The sequence below is a fragment of the Palaemon carinicauda genome, chromosome 37, assembly GCF_036898095.1.
Source record: "Palaemon carinicauda isolate YSFRI2023 chromosome 37, ASM3689809v2, whole genome shotgun sequence".
NCBI lineage: Eukaryota > Metazoa > Arthropoda > Malacostraca > Decapoda > Palaemonidae > Palaemon > Palaemon carinicauda.
In genome coordinates this window covers 60,054,412-60,078,104 of record NC_090761.1, presented here as the reverse complement: position 1 = coordinate 60,078,104, position 23,693 = coordinate 60,054,412, and the positions used below count along the sequence as shown (strand labels likewise).

Here is a 23,693-nt window from a genome sequence, read left to right as displayed (position 1 = left end):
ACATATATATAGCTTAATCCCGCCGATTCGTCGCACGCACGGCAGAAATTCAAATTTCGCGGCAATCACCGACAGGTGAGCAGGTGGTCATACCTGTGCGCCCTCTATCTAGGTAACTAGAACCATTCCCATAAGTCCTCAGAAATTCCATGCCCCTGTTTTCATAGGGGAGGAGGGAGGGACCTTTTATATATGTAACTACCAGGTAAGTATATTTAAAAATCTATTTTAAAATAAAAAATACCATTTTTAAATATGTAACTTCCCTGGTAGTTACATATATATAGCTGATTGACACCATTGGTGGTGGGTTAGACAACCGCAACCCTGTCGGGAATTCGTAGAATTATTAATCGCTACAAATTAGCTGAATCAATAATCTGGTTCCTACCTGATAAGATAGCTGGCTTTATAGTTTTCTTGCCTTATTTGCCTGCATTCCTTGAGAGACCCAGCGATCCACCCAGGGGGCTGTAAAAAGTCTCTGTGGGGTTGTCACACGGTCGTCGACCTTAACATGACTAGACCACCACCATTGCTAGCTTGGCATACCTGATAAGGAAGCTGGCTTCATAGGTTTTTCTGCCTCATTTGCCTGCATTCCTTGAGACCCCCAGCGATCCACCCAGGGGTCTGTAGAGTCTCTGTGGGGCTGTCACACGGTCCTTGACCTTAACATGACTAGACCACCAACCTTGCCATCCTGGCATAGCCATGAACAATGATCTGACCACTTGACCCATTAACACACTAAAAAACACACGCCATAAAACCTAACTTAGACTTGTATCCCAGGACGTGGAAGGTTGCAGCAACCTTCACAGACGACCTATGAGAACAAGTTCAAGAAAAGGTAAGGGTATAAACAAGGTTATAGGTTAGAGGCAGTAGTACCTTCTCCAAGTATGGCGCCGGAGGTAACGTACGAACCCAGGGAACAACAATCCTCATATTGGGTCTGTACCTATTTAGATAACAATCTGCGAAGATTGATTTGCTTCGCCAGAATGTCGCTTCCAAAATCGTTTTTATAGACTTGTTGTGTCTATAAGCCAATGAAGTTGCCACAGCTTTTACTTCGTGTGCTTTGACTTAGAGGAATGGGAAGCTTTTCTCGTCACAACTCTGGTGAGCTTCCCTTATTAAAAATCTTGATAAAGAACGCCAGTGCATTCTTTGACAAGGGTAGCAAAGGCTTCTTTACTGAGCACCAGAGGTTATCTGCCTGTCCTCTCAGGTTTCTGGTCCTCTGCAGATAAAAATTTTTTAGGGCTCTTACTGGACAAAGGCCTCTCTCCTTTTCCCGTCCTACTACCAAATGAGATAACTCTGGAATGGTAAAGGATCTGGGCCATGGTTGCGAAGGATTCTCGTTCTAGGGGAGAAAACCTTGTCGTAGAGAGCAGATTGCATTCTCTCCATTGAAGTCCATCTTTTTGCTAATGGCTCGCAATTCTTCTATTCTCTTGGCTGTCGCCAATGCAACCAGGAATAGGCTCTTCTTAGCAAGATCCTTCCATGGAGCCTTGTCAAGAGGTTCATACCTGCTCGAGGTTAAAAACATCAGGACTACATCCAAATTCCAAGAAGGGGTTGGGTTGTCCTTCCTCTAAGCGGTCTCAAAGGATCTTATAAGGTCCGAGAGATCCTTGTCTCCTGACATGTCAATATGTCTGTGATGGAAGACGGAGGCTAGCATGCTGCGGTATCCCTTGATGGTTGATACTGCTAGTTTCTTTGTGTTGTTAAAAGTAGCAGAAAATCTGCCAATTGAGTTAGAGAGGTATTGGAAGAGGAAATGTTATAAACTCTGCACCATTCTCTGAACACGTCTCACTAGATTGGTACACCTTGATTGTGGACGTTCTCCTAACTCCTGCGATTGTTCTTGCAGCTTTCCTCGAAAAGCCCTTCACTCTTGCCAGTTTTTCCGATAGTCGAAAGGCAGTTAGATGAGAGCGAGGAGATTTGATGGTATCTCTCTATATGTGACTGTCTGAGTAGATCGTTCCAACAGGATAACAACCTGGGGGTGTCTACTAGCCACTCCATCACTTCTGTGATCCATGGTGTCATGAGCCAAAAAACCGAGCTATCATGGTCATGCGGGCATTATTCGACTCCCTGAACTTCTTCATGACTATGTCTAGTATCCTGAATGGGGGTTAAGGCGTACGTGTCTAGTCCTTCCTACTCCATGAAGAAAGCGTCCACTGCCACTGCTTCCTGGTCTGGGACTGGAGAGCAGTAAACAGGTAAGCTCTTGTTCTCTGTGTCACAAAAAGGTCTATTGACAGTTCTCCCCACAGATTCCAAAGCCTGCTGCACACCTCGTGAAGTAGGGTCTATTCTGTCATGAGAACCTATCTTTCTCTGCTGAGAAGATCCGCTCTGACATTCTTCTCTCCCTCTATGAAGCGGGTTATCAGAGTTATAATGTTCGCTTTTGCCCACAGCAAGAGATCTTTGCTGCCTCGTAAAGGGAATCCAAACGAGTGCCTCCCTGTTTTCTGATGTAGGCCAACGCTGTGGTATTGTCTGCGTTGACCTGTACTAACTTGTTTTGGACCTCCTTTTGGAAGTGTATTAGCGCTAGAAGAATAGCCACCAGTTCCTTCATGTTTATGTGCCATTTCTTCTGATGGTCTTCCCATAGACCCGAGATCTCGCCCTTCCCCAGTGTTGTACCCCACCTCACGTCTGATGCGTCTGAATACAACACTAGATTGGGGTTCTTCTGATGAAGTTCGAAGCCTTCTAGTAACTTGTTGAGGTCGTCCCACCAACTCCACTGATTCCTGATTCCCAGAGGGATCGGAATCCACGTCTCTAGGTTTATGGTCTCTTGTTCAATAACTAGACAGATGGAACTGAAGTGGACGTAGATGAAGTCACTTGTAGATCCTCCAGACACTTTCCTACAACCTGGCTCTGATTAGCCAGTCGTTCAGGTACATCGAAATTCGTACCCCTTTCAGATGTAACCAGAGAGCCACGTTCGATACCCCTCGTGTGAAAATGTAAAGGGTCGTGCTTAGTCCAAAACAAAAGTGCTCTGAACTGAAAAGTTGTAGCGTGATGTACAACTTTCAGATATTTCCTGTAGTTCAGGTGAATTGAGACAAGAAAAACCGCGTCCTTCTATCGACACCATCCAGTCACCTAGTCTGGTGTCTGCTAGGACTGACGCAGATATTTCCATAGCAAACTTGACTTTGGTCACGCACTTGTTCAGTGGACTTACGTCCAGAACGGGTCTCCAATCACCCGAGTTCTCGGGTACTAGAAAAAGTTTGTTGTAAAATCCCTCTGACGAGGGGTCTACTATCACCGAGGTTGCCCTCCAACAGCCATTTTCTGTCCTCTTCTAGAAAGGCTCTCCCACGGAAGGGCTGACGCGTGGGAGGAGCTTCCTTCTCCTTCCTGGCTAAAAAGTTAGCTGGAAGAACTTTCCTCGCAGTCCTTGTAATCAGATCTTGCGTTGCTTGTGCCCAAGAGCTGCCGATAAGTCCTACACTAGCTCTGAAGGGAAGAGGTATTTGGTCAAGGGAGCATACAAGAGCTCTGCTCTCTGAGCGAGAGTCAATCCTGAAGATCCTCCCGACACGATAGGAAAGAAAACAGCATAGCTCTTTCTTAATAATACCTGCTGTGAAAAAGAACTGTGAGTTCGACCGACCCGTCACTCATGGCTTTATCAAGACAGGCAATAAGGTGCATCTGCGTCTCGTTCTTATCGTCTGTGACGTCTGCGAGGACTCCCAGAGTCCAGTCCATCAAACTGAAGACCTCCATTGTTCTGAAGATGCCCTTCAGCAAGTGATCCAACTCCGACGTGGACCACATCACCTTAGCCTTAGTCATGGCTGATCAACGCGAGGCGTCAACGAGTTTGGAAAAGTCTCCCTGGGAGGCGGCAGGAACTTCCAAACCGAGAGCCTTCCCAGTCTCGTACCACACACTGGATCTAGAAGCCAATCTCGTTAGGGGGAAGGAAAAGGTTGTCCTTCCTTGTTCCTTCTCTTGAGAATCCAATCGTTCCAAGTTGAAAAAGCCCTCTAGACTGATCTGGCTAACACTGTTTCCTTGAAAGAGGAAGATTCCTGGGGTCTACCTTCAAAAACTGCGAGGGCGGGCTCCGAGGTACAGCCTGCTGAAAAGTCCTCTGGATATAATTCCGCCAGAACTGCAAGTAATCTTTTAAGATCTGCTGCATTTAGAGTTTTCTGCGTTTCCTCCTCTGAGATCTCCTCTAAAGGATTAGCGATCTCCGATGTAGAACGAGTGGGAGAAAACACACGCCTCGTCTTGCCTGCTTGCGTCCCGCATGCTGCGAGGGAGCGTCATGCATACGTCCAGCCTGCTGCGGGAAAGTATCATGCTTGCGTGCGTCCTGCATGCGTCCCGCATGCTGCGAGGGAGCGTCATGCTTGCATGCGTCATGCATGCGTCCAGCATGCTGCGAGGGACCATCATTCATGCGTCCAGCATGCTGCAAGGGAGCGTCATGCATGCGTTCAGCATGCTGCGAGGAAGCGTCATGCTTGCGTGCGACCTGCATGCATCCAGCATGCTGCGAGGGAGCGTCATGCTTGCGTGCGACCTGCATGCATCCAACATGCTGCGAGGGAGCGTCATGCTTGCATGCATCCAGCATGCTGCTGCTGTTGCGAGCTTCCTCTGTTTGCGACTTGTAAACGTCAACAGGGACGTTACGGACCGTTGAAGCTCTGACATGCATGCGTCCAGCCTGCTCTATGACGTTCGCGATCTTAACGCGGGGAAGCGTCCTGTTCGCGTGCATCCAGCATGCATCCAGCTCGCGTGCGTCCAGCATGCTGTGAGGGAGCGTCAAGATCCTTGCCGCCTCCCGTAATGCATCCAGATCACTGCGAGGGAGCGTCCATGAGCGCTGCAGCTCGTGTGTGTCCTTGCCGTGAGACCGCGCTCGGAACTATGACGTTCGCGATCTTGACGCAGGGAAGCGTCCCGCTCGCATGCATCCAGCATGCTGTGAGGAAGCGTCCTGCTCACGTGCATCCAGCGTGCTGCATGCGTCCAGCATGCTGTGAGGGAACGTCATGATCCTTGCCGCCTCCCGTAACGCGTCCAGATCGCTGCGAGGGAGCGTCCACGAGCGCTGCAGCTCGCGTGCATCCTTGCCGCGAGACCGCGCTCAGAACTATGACGATCGCGATTTCGACGCTCGGTTCCATGACGAGCAACTCTCTTCTTGTCTAGCAGGAAGGGAAAAACGTAAAACGACAGCCTCGTCTGGGAACTGCGTCAACCGACGGCGAGGATAACACTTTTACCTCGCCTTTCCAATGGCGAGGGCGAGCGTCCTGAGAAGCATCAACAGGTACGCTCGAGGGGATGACTGCTCTGGGCTACCGCCTCTCGCCTCCCTTCGCCTGTCGACTTTCCTTCTCCCAGGGGTTGGGGAGCATGGAAGAGGTCTAGGGCTAGGAGAACGACAGGTCCAAGCAGCCGTACCCTCCACTGCACTATGTCATGTTTGCGTGCCACTGAACACTGGCACTTTTAACTATTTCACATCAGACCATAATTAGACCTGCCCGTTGCGAGAGATTATACTCTTTCGCCACGGGCTAGAATGAAAATACAATAGGCTATACGATTAATATCAGTATTCTCAATATCAAAATATTAAATAACGCTACAAAGTATTGTGAAACTGTAACGATCGTCTAGAGTACTACATAGCGTAAATGAATGTACGCTAGTGAAATCTCTAAAATAAATTGATGATTAACTAAAGGAAGTATACTAAAAGGACAAATATTTACTTAAAAATTAATATAATTCCCTACAATATAAAAATTAGAATACTTATGCTTAGTAAGTTAGTATTTTCTTTACATTTCTTGCAGGAAAAAGAAAATAATTTACATATTTGCAAGTCATTCTACGTAGTTTACGTCACATGAATGTGACGTCATAGTATGGCGGAATGATTTCCTTCCACCATCATGTCTTTAAGAGTTGTTCGTTAGTTTTTAAAGTAGGGGAAAAAATTCCTTGATCCTATCCCTTTCAAGCTTACGAACATAGCGATCATATTCCAAAAGAAAAAATACACACATGCCCTCTGCATTTTACATACTGTGTGGGGATCAGGAGCAGCTTTTGAAAGCCGGTCTTGCAGCCCTACACACAAAACCTAACAACAGAGGAGCCATCTTGAAAATCAAGTTAAATTAAACTGTTCAAGTTGGACCAACAAAAAACTATCTTATTCGTGTGAAAAAGAAAGAAAAATCCAATATCACCGAAAGCCATAAACAATAATCAAACAATGGGTACTTCACCAAATTGTCGACAAAGCAAACCCACAATGTAGCGAATTTCCGACGTGTTGTCTCGAACAACGGCAGGGAATTTCTGAGGACTTATGGGAATGGTTCTAGTTACCTAGTTAGAGGGTGCACAGGTATGACCACCTGCTCACCTGTCGGTGATTGCCGCGAAATTTGAATTTCTGCCGTGCGCGCGACAAATCGGCGGGATTAAGCTATATATATGTAACTACCAGGGAAGTTACATATTTAAAATCTGAAAGTAATATGACAAATTTGGAAGTAATTTGTATTTTTCCTAACTATACAAACCTGTGGCTATTTATGGAGGCATTACTCTCGGTGAAGCTGAAAGATGAGCCATTAGATTTTTAGCGAGGGTTAACCACACACCTGCTAGTTAGGTGGGGGTGGGGGTAGTAACTACCCCTCTCACTCACACACCTGGGCTTTGAACCCCACTTTGCTTGGAGGTAGGACTACAAGGGGGACTGGTGCTGGCAGGTCAATCTGTATATATAGCTACAGGTTTGTATCGTTAGGGAAAATACAAATTCCTTCCAAATTTGTCATTTGCTCCAAAACCCCTGCTATTTATAGGGGTTAACCTACCCTTTAGGAGGATGGAAATCCTTGCCAATTTGGCTTACTGGCTTTGACCCAGGTATTACAATTTATGCGTTTAGCACATAATAGGTGGAAACCTTGCTAAAACCGAGCTATGCATGGTCTGCAGCCTACATAAGATGACAAATTCGTAGGTAATTTGTATTTTTCCTAACTATACAAACCTTAGCTATTTAATATGGGTAATTACTTTCGGCGTAGCTGAAATGACGAGCCATTAGAATTTTAACGAGGGTTTACTACCCCACCGGTAGTTAACGGGGGGTAGGGAGGGTGGCTTGCTAACACCCCCCCTCACACACCTGTGCTTGAGCTCACTTTGCTTAGAGGTAGGACTTCATGGGGGATAGGGCTGGCGGGCAAGTTTGATTAAATAGCTAACGTTTGTATAGTTAGGAAAAATACAAATTACCTACGAATTTGTCATTTGTTCCGTAACTGAAATACAAACCACGCTATTTAATATGGGTGACTCACCCCTTAGGAAGGGTGGCAAGTCCCAGCAAGTACTGGCTTTTGGCTTTGCCCGGGGACTCAGTATCTGAGTGTGTCAGCACTCAACAATAAGGAGTCCCTGCACCTCGCTAGAACCTTGCTGCGCAAGGGCTGCGGCCTACGTAAGCTGTGTGTGAAGGTATGAAGTGTGACTCGTCCTAGGAAGTTGACCTGTAGCCCTTTAGATGGAAACTTTAGGCTAGGAGTCTCCCAATACCTCCTCGTCAGGGTATGGGGACGTGACAGTATTAGTTTAATACTAGGAACACAAGGAAAATTGGCTTACCTGTAGTGGTTCGAGGTCAGCTGTGCAGAGAACCCAGGATGCTGCTTTCCCCAAGAGAGGGGAGGATGAAGAAAATAAGGGCCAGACAAACCTTTTCATTCATGCAGACTAAGACCAGGTAACAATGCCCTCAACCTTCTGCTACTTGTCCATTAAGGAGCCTGAGGTTTTAAACCAGCTGTTGTGCAGCCACCACAGGGCCGATAGAGAACGTATCGAGCCTTCTGTGGGTCACGTCTTGCAGGTAGTGGGCTGTGAAGGTCGTCTGACGCTTCCACACCCCCGCTTGTAGAACTTGCGTCACTGAAAAGTTCTTCTTGAAGGCCAGGGACGTAGCTACGTCCCTGACATCATGTGTTCTAGGGCGACGTGACGGAGGAGGGTCAGGATTCAGGGACAGATGGATCACCCTAAGAATCCATGCCGAGATAGTATTCTTGGTAACCCTCCTCTTTGTTCTCCCAGTGCTCACAAACAATGCTTGCACTTGGGGACGAACTGCAGCCGTTCTTTTGAGATATAGCCTCAGACTCCTTACTGGGCACAGTAGGAGATGGTCTGGGTCATCTGTTACAGAACGAAGACTCGAAATCTGGAGAGTCGAACCGAGGGTCCAGCACTCCCGGATTCTGAGTCTTAGCAACAAACTCAGGGACGAATCTGAACGTTACCTCCCCCCTTCCCCTTGAATGGGCGATGTCATACGAGAGACAATGAAGTTCACTGACTCGCTTGGTCGAGGCCAAAGCTAGTAGGAACACCGTCTTCCAAGTGAGGTGGCGATCTGAAGCCTTGTGTAATGGTTCGTAGGGAGGTCTCTTAAGAGACCTGAGAACTCGAACCACGTTCCATGGAGGAGGTCTTACTTCCGACTGAGGGGAGGTAAGTTCATAACTTCGTATGAGTAGGGAAAGTTCCAGCGAGGAAGAAATGTCCACTCCTTTGAGCCTGAAGGCTAGACTTGAGACTGAGCGATAGCCTTTCACTGCAGAGACTGAAAGGCGCATTTCTTCTCGCAAATACACGAAGAACTCCGCTATTGCTGGAATAGTGGCATCGAGTGAAGAGATACCCCTTCCACGACACCAACCACAGAAAACTCGCCACTTTGCCTGGTAGACCCCTGCGGATCAACCTGTTCGCAACTTATTGCGAAAATGCTCTCTCAGCGAGGAGATGCTGGATAGTCTCCAGTCTCCAGGCGTGAAGTCGTAGCGAAGCTACGGCTTTGTGAAAGATGTTGGCGTGTGGTTGTTTGAGTAGCTCGTGTCGTGGAGGGAGTCCTCTCGGAAGTTCCGTTAGGAGTTGCAGAAGGTCTGGAAACCATTCCGCGTGATGCCATAGCGGAGCTATAAGGGTCATCGAGAGATTGACCGATATTCTGGTCTTGTTGAGCACCCTCCTCATCAGACAGAACGGGGGAAAGGCGTACACGTCGATGTTGTCCCACCGTTGTTGGAAGGCATCTTGCCAGAGTGCCTTGGGATCCGGGACTGGGGAGCAGTACAGTGGGAGCTTGAAGTTCAGCGCTGTAGCGAACAGATCCACAGTCGGGGAACCCCACAAAGTCAGGACTTTGTTGGCTACTAGATGATCCAAAGACCACTCGGTACTCACTATCTGGGACGCTCTGCTCAGACTGTAGGCGAGCACATTCCTCTTGCCTGGAATGAAGCGAGCTGATAGTGGAATCGAGTGGACTTCGGTCCATCTCAGTATCTCTACTGCGAGATGGGATAGCTGCTTTGAAAAGGTACCTCCTTGCTTGTTGATGTAAGCCACTACTGTGGTGTTGTCGCTCATCACCACCACAGAGTGACCCGCCAGGTATTGTTGGAACTGTTGAAGGGCCAGGAATATGGCCTTCATTTCTAGCAGATTTATATGGAGGCACTTTTCTGATTCTGACCACAGGCCTGAGGTCTTGTTGCAGAACGTGGGCCCCCCACCCTTTCTTTGAGGCGTCCGAAAACAGCATTAAATCTGGGGGGAGGACGAGAAGATCCACTCCCCTTCGTAGGTTCTCGTCTGTCACCCACCACTGAAGGTCCGTCTGTTCCGCAGGATTTATAGGGATCATGACGTCCGGGGAATTGTGACCCTGATTCCACCGGGACTTGAGTCGCCATTGGAGAGATCTCATTCTGAGGCGACCGTTGGGAACTAGACGGGCCAAGGATGAGAGGTGACCGAGGAGACGTAACCACGATTGGGCTGGAAGCTCTTCTTGTCTGAGGAAAGAACTCACGACCCTACTCAGCCTTGCTATCCTGTCATCTGATGGGAAGGCTTTGTGGAGATTGGTGACTATGATCATGCCTAGCTATACCAGTCTTTGAGTAGGAAGCAGAGAAGACTTCTCGAGATTTACCATGATCCCCAGATCTTGGCAAAGTCCCAGAAGCTTGTCTCGGTGTCGAAAAAGGGCTGACTCCGAGTCTGCTAGGATCAGCCAGTCATCCAGATAACGGAGGAGACGGATGTCGATCCTGTGTGCCCACGACGATATTAGGGTGAACACTCTGGTGAAAACCTGTGGTGCTGTGGAGAGACCGAAACACAGCACCTTGAACTGGTAGATCTTGTTGTCTAGGCTGAATCTTAAGTACTTCCTTGAAGACGGATGGACTGGGATCTGGAAGTACGCGTCCTTCAGGTCCAGTGTACACATGAAGTCTTGCGGTCTCACTGCAAGTCTGACCGTGTCTGCCGTCTCCATGCTGAACGGGGTCTGCTTGACAAACCTGTTCAGAGCTGAGAGGTCGATGACTGGTCTCCAGCCTCCAGATGCCTTCTTTAAAAGAAAGAGTCGACTGAAGAAGCCTGGGGACCCGTCGACGACCTCTTGGAGAGCGCCCTTCTTCAACATGGTTTCGACTTCTGCCCGAAGGGCTTGCCCCCTTGCCGATCCCATGGCAAGGGAGCTCAACGACACTGGATTTGCTGTCAGGGGAGGTAGAGATGTTGTGAACGGGACACGATATCCTTGACTGATTACGGAAATCGTCCAGGAATCGGCCCCGAGTTGCTGCCACCTGTTTGCACAACTTTGTAGGCATCCCCCCACTGGTGGACATGCAGGGGGACTGCCAATCCTAGCGTTTGCCGCCTCGGCCGCTCCCCCTAGGATTCTTTCCTCCCCTGGAGGACTTTTTGCCTTTCTTGTCTTTGACAGGAAAGGGCTTAGACATCATTGTCTTCGCTGTAGCTGCCGGTTTTGTGGTCTTGGTAGGACGCGATTGCAGGGTTGCTGGAGGTTTATAGGGCTTTAATGTTAAAGCTCTATGTAGGAGAGAGTCCTGGTTGGACTTCCTCCACCTCTCAGCCGCCTGCTCCACGTCCTTAGGCTCGAACAAGTTCTTCCCCAAGATGGAAGAATGTCTGAGCCTGCTGATCTCGGTACTGGGGACCTTTTGATGGAATCTCTCAGACACCGCATCTCGACGTTTCAAGATGGTATTAGCCCACAAGTTCGAGACTTGGTGGGCTAGAAACTCGATTGTACGAGTGCCTGAGAGTAAAAAGGTCTCCATGGCCTTCCTGGTACTCTCTTTGGACAAGTCCTCAGATTGTAACAGGATACCCAGAGACCCTTGCTAGATGTCCAGCCACGAAGTTGCCTGCATGGCACACTTCGCCACCTTCTCCTGGCTAAGGATCTCCGTTGCCGAGAACGAGACTTGCCGGTTGGAAAGTCTCTCTAGAGGGACTCCTCTGGTAAGCTCTTCCAAAGAGTGGTGTAGAGGAAGAGCTAAACAAGTCTCCTCCATGATGTCAAAGTACCTCCTCTGATGGACACGAGGAGGCGGGAGGAGTTTGTTACCGGCGCTGGATCGGCTGGAGGAGGCAAGCTTGGAGAGCTGGCCTTCGACCTTGTCTCTGGCACTCTTAACCCCTTGAGACCAGGGCAAAGCCACGCTGGCCTTAGAGTGTTTTTGAGTACCAAAGACTCGGTCCAAAACCGTGTCCTTACCCTCACGAGGGGGAATCTCTGGATCCGCAAACCCATTGAGATTCCTCATAAGGGTCAAAACCTACAAGAATGCATGCTCTGATTCCTGTAGCTCTCCTCCTGAAGGGCTAGCAGCGAAGTCTCCTGGCCCCAAAGGCTCTTCTTGGGGGGACTAGTGGACGTTCTCTGAGGGCTTGGCTGGCTCTGGTCTAATCCTTGAGGATGATTTAGGTAAAGTCTTAAGAGTCCTTCGACTCCCTCCTGGGAGGGATGCAGGACTCCAACAGTGATGGTGGGAGGCTCTTCTCCACCCCTACCCGAGAAGACTTCCCGACGCGAGGTGGGGTTTCCCTCATTGGTGCGATGGAGGAACGCCTCACCTAGCGTGACTCCCCTGAGGACGGGAAATCTTCGTCCGAAGGGGAGGGAGTGAAAGTCCTGGGGGGGGTAAGGAGGCCTTCCTCAAAGACTTCCAAGAAGTCACCTTCGCCCTTGGAGAGGTTACCACGTCAGATACTCCTCTCTTTCTCTTCAGGGGAGTAGAAGCTGACACGGATTTGTGTCCCAGCTCAGAGAGAACAGGCTTAAAAGCCTGCATGACCACTCTGACCAGGGAACCAAGCCAAGGTTGCTGACTGACAGCTGCGCTGTCAGAAACTCCCTCTGGAGGGAAGGGGATCGTTTGATCCTTAGGAGGAGTTACCAAAGGAGGGTTTGCCTGAAAAGAAGGGGAAAAGTCCCTGGACCTATCCGGAATCATCCCTCCCTCCAGCGAGCGCGCTGTTCTGTGCTTGTGGGGGGGGGGGGTGGAAACGCGACGATGATGACCTAGCCGCGCGTTATCCTGCAGCCTCGCGCGTGGGATCGCGCTGGCGCTAGCGCGTGGGATCACGCTGGCGCTCGCGCGATGGGATTTGCCCTGGGTCGCGCGCGGGAGATTGTTCGCACGCACGGGCGCGCGAGGGCGATGGCGAGGGCTGGAGATGGCAGAGGGCGCGCAGAAAGCTGGATGAGCGCTCACGCGCGCGAAGGCGATTGTTCGCGCGGGCGCGCAGGATCTGGCCGAAGAGCCCGTGAGGGCGATAACGTTGGGCGCGCGCAGGAGACATATCCCTTGCGAGCGGGCGCGCAGGGCGCGCGTCGGAGAATGCGCGCAGGTGGGGTCCGATGGCGCGTTGGTGTTCGCTGCCGCGTTGGTGAGCGCTGGAAGAGGTTACCTTCCCCATTGCGCCCAGATCAGAAGATCGTGGGCGCGCAGGTGATCGTTGGCGCGTAGGCAAGCGCTGGCGCGCAGGAGAACAGGGGCGCGCATAGCGCGCAACAGGATGAGGGCGCGCAGTAGCGCTGGCGCGCAGGTGAGCGCTGGCGCACTATAACAGAAACGTCTGCAGGCGAGCGCTTGCGCGCAGTTGCGTGCAGGTGATCGTTGGCTCGCAGGGGAGACTTGGCGCGTAAGGGACTTAGGCACAAATTTGTGTGAAAGCCCTTTGTGCCCCGAAGGGACCGTTGCCCGTTTTACAACGGGATGAGTTGGCGCCCACAGCGCATCAGCAGCCAGGAACGGCGACGGCAGGTCAGCAGGTCTGGCAGGTGGAAGGTCGGCGTACTCTTTGTAAGGACGACCTTCCACCGAAGGAGATCACGAACCATCTGCAGAGAGGTCCAGGGATGTAGCTGGTAGAGTCGGAGAACGACGGCGAGGTTCCTCTGCGGCGGACTGCGGAGATGATGAACCCCCAACCTGATAATGTCAAACAAGGCTTCCTTGGAGGACGAACCCTCAAGCTCCAAGGAAACCCAAAGCTGCAACAAATCATTATTAGACACATTTACATTAAAATCCTCCCCCGGGGGAGGAGGAGGAGCTGCTTCGCTATGGGAGGCAACTCCCTCTCCCAAACCTCGAGATCGGTCAACAGAACTACGGCCTACGCTACCACGCGACAGTTTCTCGGAAGAAACCGATCGAGTGGGAGGTTCGGAGGAGGTCTGGGCCACGGAAGAAGAGCCCTTGGGATTTTCTCCTTTCAAAGAAACCTTCGAAGGAGAAATATCCCGTCTGGACTTCTTCTGGCGCCGAGAAAACCTCTCCCACTGGGAGGTAGACCACTCCCTACACTCACCACACACATTATTCTTATCACACCGCTGGCCCCTACATTAAGGACACAAAGATGTGGGGGTCCGTTTCCACCGCCGACATATATGTGCAACAAGGGCGGTCAGGTAATCCAGAACACTTACGCATCGCAGAGGCTAACTTCACACACACTCTGTCAAAGGAAAAGCAAACAAAAGATTAGCAATGGCTGTCAAAGAAGGCGAGGGTGACAGCGGACACGTCCGACTACCACCCGAGTTGAGAGCAAAGTGAGCTCAAGCACAGGTGTGTGTGGGGGGGGGGGGAGGTAGCAAGCTACCCTCCCTACCCCCCGCTAACTAGCAGTGGGGTAGTAAACCCTTGTTAAAATTCTAATGGCTCGTCATTTCAGCTACGCCGAAAGTAATTACCCATATTAAATAGCGTGGTTTGTATTTCAGTTACGGAACAACTGTGTGTTCATGATACTAGTAATGTAACTATCAAGGTAAAAGTTCTTCCGAGTCATAGGAATCTTCAAAGATAACCAAGGCAAACCCAATACATCCCTCCATAGGGTATGGGGACATAACAGTATCAACACAATACCAAGTTTCACAGGGGGAACAAAGATTTACCTGTAGTTGGTTGAGGTCAGCTTTGCAGAGGACTCTGGGTGGTGATTTCCCCAAGAGAGGGGAGGAGGAAGAAAAGAATGAGCTAGTCATTCTTAAACGTTCATTCAGACTAATTCCGGGTAATCTTTGCGCTCAACCTCTTGCTACTTGTCCATCAAAGAGCTTGAGGTGTTAAACCAGTTGTGCAGCCACCACAGGACCAATGGAAAATGATATTTTAATTATAAAATAAATTTTTGAATATACTTACCCGGTGAATATATAACAGCTGCAACTCTGCGGCTCGACAGAAAACAAACTCAAAAAACTCGCGAGCGATCGCTATGAAGGTTGCGGGTGTGCCCACCAGCGCCAACTGTCGGCCAGATACCACTCTTGCATGTAAACAAACCCTTCAATTCTTCTCGTCCCGCTGCGTCTCTATTGGGGAGGAAGGGAGGGTCATTTAATTTATATATTCACCGGGTAAGTACTGTATATTCAAAAATTTATTTTATAATTAAAATATCATTTTTAAATATTTAACTTAGCCGGTGAATATATAATAGCTGATTCACACCCAAGGCGGTGGGTAGAGACCAGAGTTAATTAAGTTTACAGCGTATAAGCTAAGAGTTTTTTCATTTTGACAGTTATCAATATAACAAAACCAAAATATATAGGTACCTGGTAAGGAAGTTGACTTAGACGATTACTCTGTCTTGTAAGTCTGTCTTCCTCACGGACCCCAGCGATCCTCTTAGGATGCTGAAAGACTCCCAGGAGCTGAAGTATCAAGGGCTGCAACCCATACAACAGGACCTCATCAAACCCCTAATCTGGGCGCTCTCAAGAAATGACTTTGACCACCCGCCAAATCAACCAGGATGCGAAAGGCTTCTTAGCCTTCCGAACAACCCATAAAACAATATTAAAAACATTTCAAGAGACAGATTAAAAGGATATTGGAATTAGGGAAGTGTAGTGGTAGAACCCTCACCCACTACTGCGCTCGCTGCTACGAATGGACCCAGTGTGTAGCAGTCCTCGTAAAGAGTCTGGACATCTTTCAAGTAAAATGACGCGAACACTGACTTGCTTCTCCAAAAGGTCGCGTCCATGATACTTTGCAGAGATCTATTTTGCTTGAAGGCCACGGAAGTTGCTATAGCTCTAATCTCGTGCGTCTTAACCTTAAGCAAAGATCGGCCTTCCTCACTCAAGTGGGAATGAGCTTCTCGTATTAAAAATCTGATAAAATATGACAAAGCATTCTTTGACATAGGTAAGGATGGTTTCTTAACCGAACACCATAACGCTTCAGATTTACCTCGTAAAGGCTTAGTACGAGCTAAATAGAACTTAAGAGCTCTAACGGGACATAATACTCTCTCTAGTTCGTTGCCTACGATCTCTGATAAGCTAGGAATATCAAAAGATTTAGGCCAAGGACGAGAAGGCAGTTCATTCTTGGCTAGGAAACCAAGTTGAAGAGAACAAGTGGCTTTTTCTGTCGAAAAACCGATGTTCTTGCTGAAGGCATGAAGCTCACTGACTCTTTTAGCCGAGGCCAAGCACACCAGGAAAAGAGTCTTAAGAGTGAGATCCTTCAGGGAGGCTGAATGTAAAGGCTCAAACCTGTCTGACATGAGGAACCTTAGGACCACGTCTAAGTTCCATCCAGGAGTAGCCAAACGACGTTCCTTAGAGGTCTCAAAAGACTTAAGGAGATCTTGTAGATCTTTATTGTTGGAAAGATCTAAGCCTCTATGCCGGAAGACCGAAGCCAACATGCTCCTGTAGCCCTTGATCGTGGGAGCTGAAAGGGAGCGAACCCTTCTCAGGTATAAGAGAAAATCAGCGATTTGGGCTACAGAGGTACTGGACGAGGATACAGATACTGACTTGCACCAGTCTCGGAAGATTTCCCACTTCGATTGGTAAACTCTAATGGTAGAAGCTCTCCTCGCTCTTGCAATCGCACTGGCTGCCTCCTTCGAAAAGCCTCTAGCTCTAGAGAGTCTTTCGATAGTCTGAAGGCAGTCAGACGAAGAGCGTGGAGGCCTTGGTGTACCTTCTTTACGTGGGGCTGACGTAACAGGTCTACTCTTAGAGGAAGACTTCTTGGAAAGTCTACCAGCCATCGAAGTACCTCGGTGAACCATTCTCTCGCGGGCCAGAGGGGAGCAACTAACGTCAACCTTGTCCCTTCGTGAGAGGCGAATTTCTGCAGTACCTTGTTGACAATCTTGAATGGTGGGAATGCATATAGGTCTAGGTGAGACCAATCTAGGAGAAAGGCGTCTATGTGTATTGCTGCTGGGTCTGGGACTGGAGAGCAATAGATTGGAAGCCTCTTGGTCATCGAGGTTGCAAAGAGGTCTATGGTGGGTTGACCCCAAGTCGCCCAAAGCCTCTTGCACACGTCCTTGTGGAGGGTCCATTCTGTAGGAATTACCTGACCCCTCCGACTGAGGCAATCTGCTAAGACGTTCAAGTCGCCCTGGATAAACCTCGTTACCAGGGAGATGCCTCGATCTCTTGACCAAATGAGCAGGTCCCTTGCGATCTCGTACAGTGTCAGGGAGTGGGTGCCTCCTTGCTTGGAAATGTAAGCCAAGGCTGTGGTATTGTCCGAGTTGATCTCCACCACTTTGTTTCGAAGGAGACTCTCGAAGCTCATCAAGGCCAAGTGGACTGCCAAAAGCTCCTTGCCGTTGATGTGCATGCTCCTCTGACTTGAGGTCCACAGACCTGAGCATTCCCGACCGTCCAGTGTCGCACCCCAACCCAAATCCGATGCGTCTGAGAATAGAACGTGGTTTGGTTTCTGAACTGCTAGGGGAAGTCCCTCTCTTAGACTGATATTGTCTTTCCACCAATTCAGGCATGCCTTTACTGTTTCGGAAATCGGGATTGAGACCGCCTCTAGCGTCTTGTCCTTTTTCCAGTGAAAAGCTAGATGGAACTGGAGAGGTCGGAGGTGTAGCCTTCCTAGCGAGACAAACTGCTCCAGGGATGATAGAGTTCCTACTAGACTCATCCAATTCCTGACTGAGCAACGTTCTCTCTTCAACATCCTTTGGATTACGAGCAGGGCTTGATCTATTCGGGGGGCAGACGGAAAAGCCCGAAAAACTGGACTGCGAATCTCCATCCCTAAATACAGTATAGTTTGGGATGGAATCAGCTGTGACTTTTCCATGTTGACCAAAAGTCCCAATTCCTTGGTCAGATCCAATGTCCAATTAAGATCCTTCAGACAGCGATGACTGGACGAGGCTCTGAGAAGCCAGTCGTCTAAGTAAAGGGAGGCTCGGATTCCCGATAAATGGAGGAATTTTGCCACATTCCTCATAAGCCTCGTAAACACGAGAGGAGCAGGACTTAGGCCAAAGCACAGGGCCCGAAACTGGTACACCACATTGTCGAAAACAAACCTCAGAAAAGGTTGGGAATCTGAGTGAATGGGGATGTGGAAGTAAGCGTCTCTTAGGTCGAGAGAGACCATCCAGTCTCCCTTTCTGACCGCTGCTAAGACTGATTTTGTGGTCTCCATGGTGAACTTTGTCTTCGTGACAAAGACGTTCAGAGCACTGACGTCTAGCACCGGTCTCCAACCTCCTGTCTTCTTCGGTACTAGGAAGAGACGGTTGTAAAACCCCGGTGATTGAAGGTCCGAGACTTTGACCACCGCTCCCTTCTCTAGCAAAAGACACACTTCTAGTTTCAGGGCTTGTCTCTTTGCTTCCTCTCGGTAATTGGGAGAGAGATCGATGGGGGAAGTCGCTAGAGGAGGTTTGTGTACAAATGGAATTTTGTACCCCTCTCTGAGCAACCTCACAGACTGTTGGTCTGCGCCTCTCTTCTCCCAGGCTCACCAGAAGTTCTTGAGTCTGGCACCTACTGCTGTCTGAAGCTGCGGGCAGTCAGACTCTGCCACGTGAGGACTTGGCTCCTTTCCTCTTTCCTCTCTTTCCTTCGGCACGAGTACTTCCCCTGCTGGGAGCTCTGCCACGAAAGGGCGGAATAAACCTGGACGCTGGAGTGTCTATCCTTGGTCTAGCAGAAAAGGAAGTCGAAGGAGTCCCTTTGCGAGCAGAGGACGCTACCAAGTCGTGGGTGTCCTTCTGCACGAGCGACAAAGCTATGTCCTTAACCAAAAGTTCAGGGAACAAAAACTTCGATAAGGGGGCAAAGAGTAGCTCAGATCGTTGACAGGGAGTAACTCCTGCCGACAGAAAAGAGCAAAGAGACTCTCGCTTCTTAAGGACTCCAGAAGTAAACGAGGAGGAGAGCTCATTGGATCCATCGCGGATGGCTTTATCCATGCAGGACATAATGAGTAAGGAGACATCTCTATCAGCCGATGAGATTTTCCTACTCAAGGCTCCCAAACACCAGTCAAGGAAGTTGAAAACTTCAAAAGCTCTAAAAATGCCTTTAAGTAGATGGTCAAGGTCCGAGGATGACCAACTAATCTTCGAGCGTCTCATGGCTAGGCGGCGGGGAGAGTCTACAAGGCTTGAGAAGTCGCCCTGGGCAGAGGCAGGGACTCCCAAGCCGAGAACTTCTCCCGTGGCATACCAGACGCTCGATCTAGACGAGAGTTTAGATGGGGGGAAGGCAAAGGCCGTCTTCCCTAAACTCCTCTTGGTTTCCAACCAATCGCCTAAAAGCCGTAAAGCTCTCTTGGACGAGCGAGAGAGTACAAGTTTTGTAAAGGCTGGCATGTCAGCAGGTACGCCTAAAACAAACTCAGACGGCGGCGAACGAGGAGCCACAGAGACAAAGTGTTCGGGAAACAACTCTTTAAAAATGAGCATGACTTTCTTAAAGTCCATAGATGGTGGAACTGCTCTTGGTTCATCAATATCTGAAGGATGATCCTCAGGCTGAGGGTCAGCAACGTCCTCATCCGAAAGTTTCTCATCTGACAACTGATGAGAAACAAGCAAAGGGGTTGGCAATGCTTGACACGCAGCGTCCACCCGCACTGGTGCATAAGTGGCGGACCAGGACGCAGCGTCCTGTAACTGCTTGACAGTCTGGGAACTGTCAACAACAACAGGTGCGTGAGGACGCACAGCGTCCACCCGAGACTGCTTAGACCGCCTAGTCTGAGCAGTCAAAACAACTCTAGGTTGCGGAAGTTGATGCTCAGCGTCAAAACAAGTCAACTCCGATGGTTGGCGAACGTCCTGAACGTCACCAGGCGCATCAGCAAGTTGCCTAACGTCCAAATGCGGCTGAAAATCCACACGAGATCGCATCGAGTGTGGTTCTACCCCAACTGCTTGACGTGACTTGGCTACACCAGCGTCAACAGGACGCACAAAAGAACGTTTGGGTGGCTGAAGGCCAGGATCTCGATGAGATAAATGGCTAGGCTCAACGGAAACCTTATCGGCATTGTAGTCTTCCATAAGGGACGCAAGCTTAGACTGCATGTCCTGCAGTATAACCCATTTTGGGTCCACGGGAATGGGTGCGGTAACCGACGGGGTTAGCGTCTGAGACGGCACAACTTTGCCTTGCTTAGGCGGCGAGCAGTCATCCGATGACTGCAACGGGTCCGAACTGTCCCAATGACTACATCCAGGACGTTGGACCTGTCCTGAAGGGACCGACTTCCGTTTAAGAGGCCTAGAAACCTTGCTCCACGGTTTCTTGCGTGAAAAGCCTTCGGAAGACGAGGAAAAAATGGGCTCTCTTGTCTTATGGTAGGGGCGATCTTGGTGAGATACGCCTGATACCATAGAGGGAACGTCTGTTCGCTGATCAAGGCCTCTCGAACCCATAAGTCGTACGACATTACTTCTCCCCTGGGCTTGGGAGCTTGCAAGAGGTCCCGGACTAGGTGAACGACAGGCACGAACAGACGAACCCTCGGTCGCAACACTGTTCACAACACTTTGCGCACTAATCACTTTCCCACTTTCCGCCGTGGCACTATGACACTTAAGTTCCTTCACGTCAGCCATGAGTTGATTACGATCAGTTGCTAACGCTTCAACTCTTTCCCCCAAGGCATGAATAGCACGTAACATGTCTTGCATAGACGGTTCCTGAGTGCTAGAAGGGGGGTTAGGAACAACCACTACAGGGGAAGGATTAGGTTCAGGGGCATGTGGAGAGGAAAAATCTACAGACCTAGATGAACTCCTCCTTACCCTATCTCTCTCTAGTCTACGTGCATATTTATCGTATTCGAGCCAATCGAATTCCGAAAGGCCCACGCATTCCTCACACCGATCTCCCAATTGACAGGTTTTACCCCGACAAATGGAACAAACAGTATGTGGGTCGAGAGCAGCCTTTGGAAGACGCCTATTACAGTCCCTAGCATTACACTTTCGAAATCTAGGTACTTGAGAAGGGTCAGCCATTTTGAATTAGTCAAAGAAAATTCCAAAAACAATCCAAGTCATCAACAAATAATCTGATTCAATAAAGAGTTCAAGAGTTTATGTTGAGGAAAAACACCTGCACTGCGAAAGCTCAAACCAAAATAAAGTACTTCACCAAATATGATGAGAAAACTCCAGGTTCTACAGCGAGTATGAATACGTCTTGTCGTCAACGTCGACAGAGAAGAATTGAAGGGTTTGTTTACATGCAAGAGTGGTATCTGGCCGACAGTTGGCGCTGGTGGGCACACCCGCAACCTTCATAGCGATCGCTCGCGAGTTTTTTGAGTGTGTTTTCTGTCGAGCCGCAGAGTTGCAGCTATTATATATTCACCGGCTAAGTTAAATATTTAAAAATGTTTCCTTGATCCTGTGGGTTATGTCTTGCAGGTAGTGGGCAGTAAAGGTCGTCTGACGCTTCCACATGCCCGCTTATAGAACCAGCACCACAGAGTATTTACGTTTGAACACCAGGAACGTACCAATGCCCCTGACGTCATGTGCTGTGGGTCAACGTATCGAAGGAGGATCAGGATTCAGTGCCAGGTCAATGACCTTGTGAATCGAGACGGAGATGGTGTTCTTCGTGATATTCCTCTTGACCTTCCACATGCTGACGAAGAGTGCTCACACTCTGAGACATGCTGCTGATGTCCTTTTCAGTTAATACCTCAAACTCCTTACTAGGCATAGTAACAGTTGATGTGGGTCATCGGTTACAGAACAGAGACTCGTTATCCGGAAGGAATCGAATCTATGATCGGCTACCCCAGGATTTTGAGTCTTTGCAATAAACTCAGGGATGAAGCTGAGGCTTGCCTTTCCCCACTTACCCCTTGAATGGGCGATATCATGCGAGAGACCATGAAGTTCACGAACTCTCTTGGCTGAAGCCAAGGCGAGTAGGAACACTGTCTTTAGAGTGAGATGGCGATCTGTTGCCTGGCGTAATAGTTCGTAGGGAGGATCCTTCAAGGACCGAAGGACCCAAACCACATTCCATGGAGGAGGTCTCACTTCCAACTGGGGACAGGTAAGTTCATAACTTCGTATGAGGAGAGAAAGTTCCAGGGAAGAGGAAATATCTACTCCTTTCAGTGATAACCTTTTACTGCCAAAACCGAGAGCACAAGGAACTCCGCTACTGCTGGGATAGTGGCATTGAGGGGATACATATCCCTTCCACGACACCAACCACAGAAGACATTCCACTTTACCTGGTAGACTGAACCTGAAGATCTTTGTGTGTCCAGCCATCCGCAAATTATATTTTTCTCGGGTAAAACACATGAAAACAAAACACTTCTCAATATATTATCCACTTATCCATGCAAATGCATCATAAAAAGAGGAAAAAAATAACAAAATTACAATAAATTATGTAACTTTTTAAAGTTATTTGTTTACCTTCACATTGTAAGAAAGAGTAGCACTCGTATGCCAGTATGTTCCCAGCTTACTTAACTCCTTCCCAATGCCCACTAATTTTCACCTAAATCTGCAGTAGCTGCACCAACTGAGCTCGGTGCCCTAATGGAAATGCGGTACCTTTTCTAAATGCATTACTTTTGGATATTTGATTATGGCGCACTCTTTGGTTAATGATTAGTTTGTCCCTGACTTGTTTATGCAAGAGCAACAATTCAGAAGACTTTTCTCTCCTGTTTTTGCGATATACAGTATACTTCGAATTGGCCAATCAGAATTCAGTAATTATATTTTAATTACTGCTTTTATTGGTTTTTCTTAAACAACGTCCCTCATATGAAAAAATGCATGGTTCACTTATGGCCTCCCAATGTAATAGATGTGTGTATACCCCATACAAAGCTATTAGCTTACTTTACAAAATAACAAAGAAACTATGAAATTTCTACATAATCAAAGGAGTGCTTCAGTCAGATATACAGTGTCAGAAGTGTTCCAAGATTGACCTTGCTGGCAGCATTATGTCAAAGTTATAAAGACCAAACTAGAGAAGAGTTCAGTGCATTTTATCTGTGAGCAATTAGGCTACCGGGGTAGTTTTGTGAAAAAGTGCTGTTCTGAACCTAAGACGTTGCCTGTTGTTACATATGATTTGTTAATAGTTTATATATGACATGTTTGTTTTGACGTTGTTACTTATTTTAGAATGATTTATTGTTAAATTGTTCTCTTCATTTATTTATTTCCTTATTTCCTTTCCTCACTGGGCTATTTTTCCCTGTTGGAGCCCCTGGGCTTATAGCATCTTGCTTTTCCAACTAGGGTTGTAGCTTGGATAGTAATAATAATAATAATAACAATAATTACTCGGACTCCAACTATTAAGGTATGTCATTAGACTTAGTCTCAGCATAGGCTAAGGATAAGGTTATCTTAGTGGGTTCACACACCGCCCCCGGTAAGTAAGGATACAGGTAAGTTAAGTTAGGTGGAGAAGCTTAGGTTAGCTGGCATTCTTGTGTTTATTTCCCATTTATAATCAGACCATGTTAAAGATTGAGAAATTTCTGTTTAAAAGAAAATGGAGCTTCGAAAGAAAACGTTACTCGAGAGAGATCGGTGCTTGAGAAATAACTGATTAAGTTAGTAAGTGGGTGTTGTTTCACCCTCTTACTTTGCATGAAAAGCCATTTATTTTGTTAATTTTCTTGTTATTTTGTTTGTTTTTGCTTTTATTTTCCATTATACGTTACTTTCTATCTTAGCACAACCAAAACCCCAATTCCCACCTGGAGTTCCCCCCATTACTATTGGGTGGTGATAATTGAAGAACAATACTTTTGTGGAAGAAAACACATTAGAACACAATAAGACAACAAGAAAACTAACTGAAAAAAAAGTTTTTCATGCATAAATAGCTGGGTGGGAGACTATCAAAATTAGTTTATGAATACTGTGCTACAATAAAGTAAAACCGA

At 48.3% G+C, this 23,693-nt stretch overlaps 1 protein-coding gene across 1 annotated transcript in view; it reads right to left on the bottom strand.

Moving 5' to 3' along the window:
• The window catches only part of Cog6 (conserved oligomeric Golgi complex subunit 6), a 74,204-nt gene that overhangs the window by 49,149 nt on the left and 1,362 nt on the right, over nucleotides 1-23,693 (bottom strand). The window lies entirely within an intron of this gene.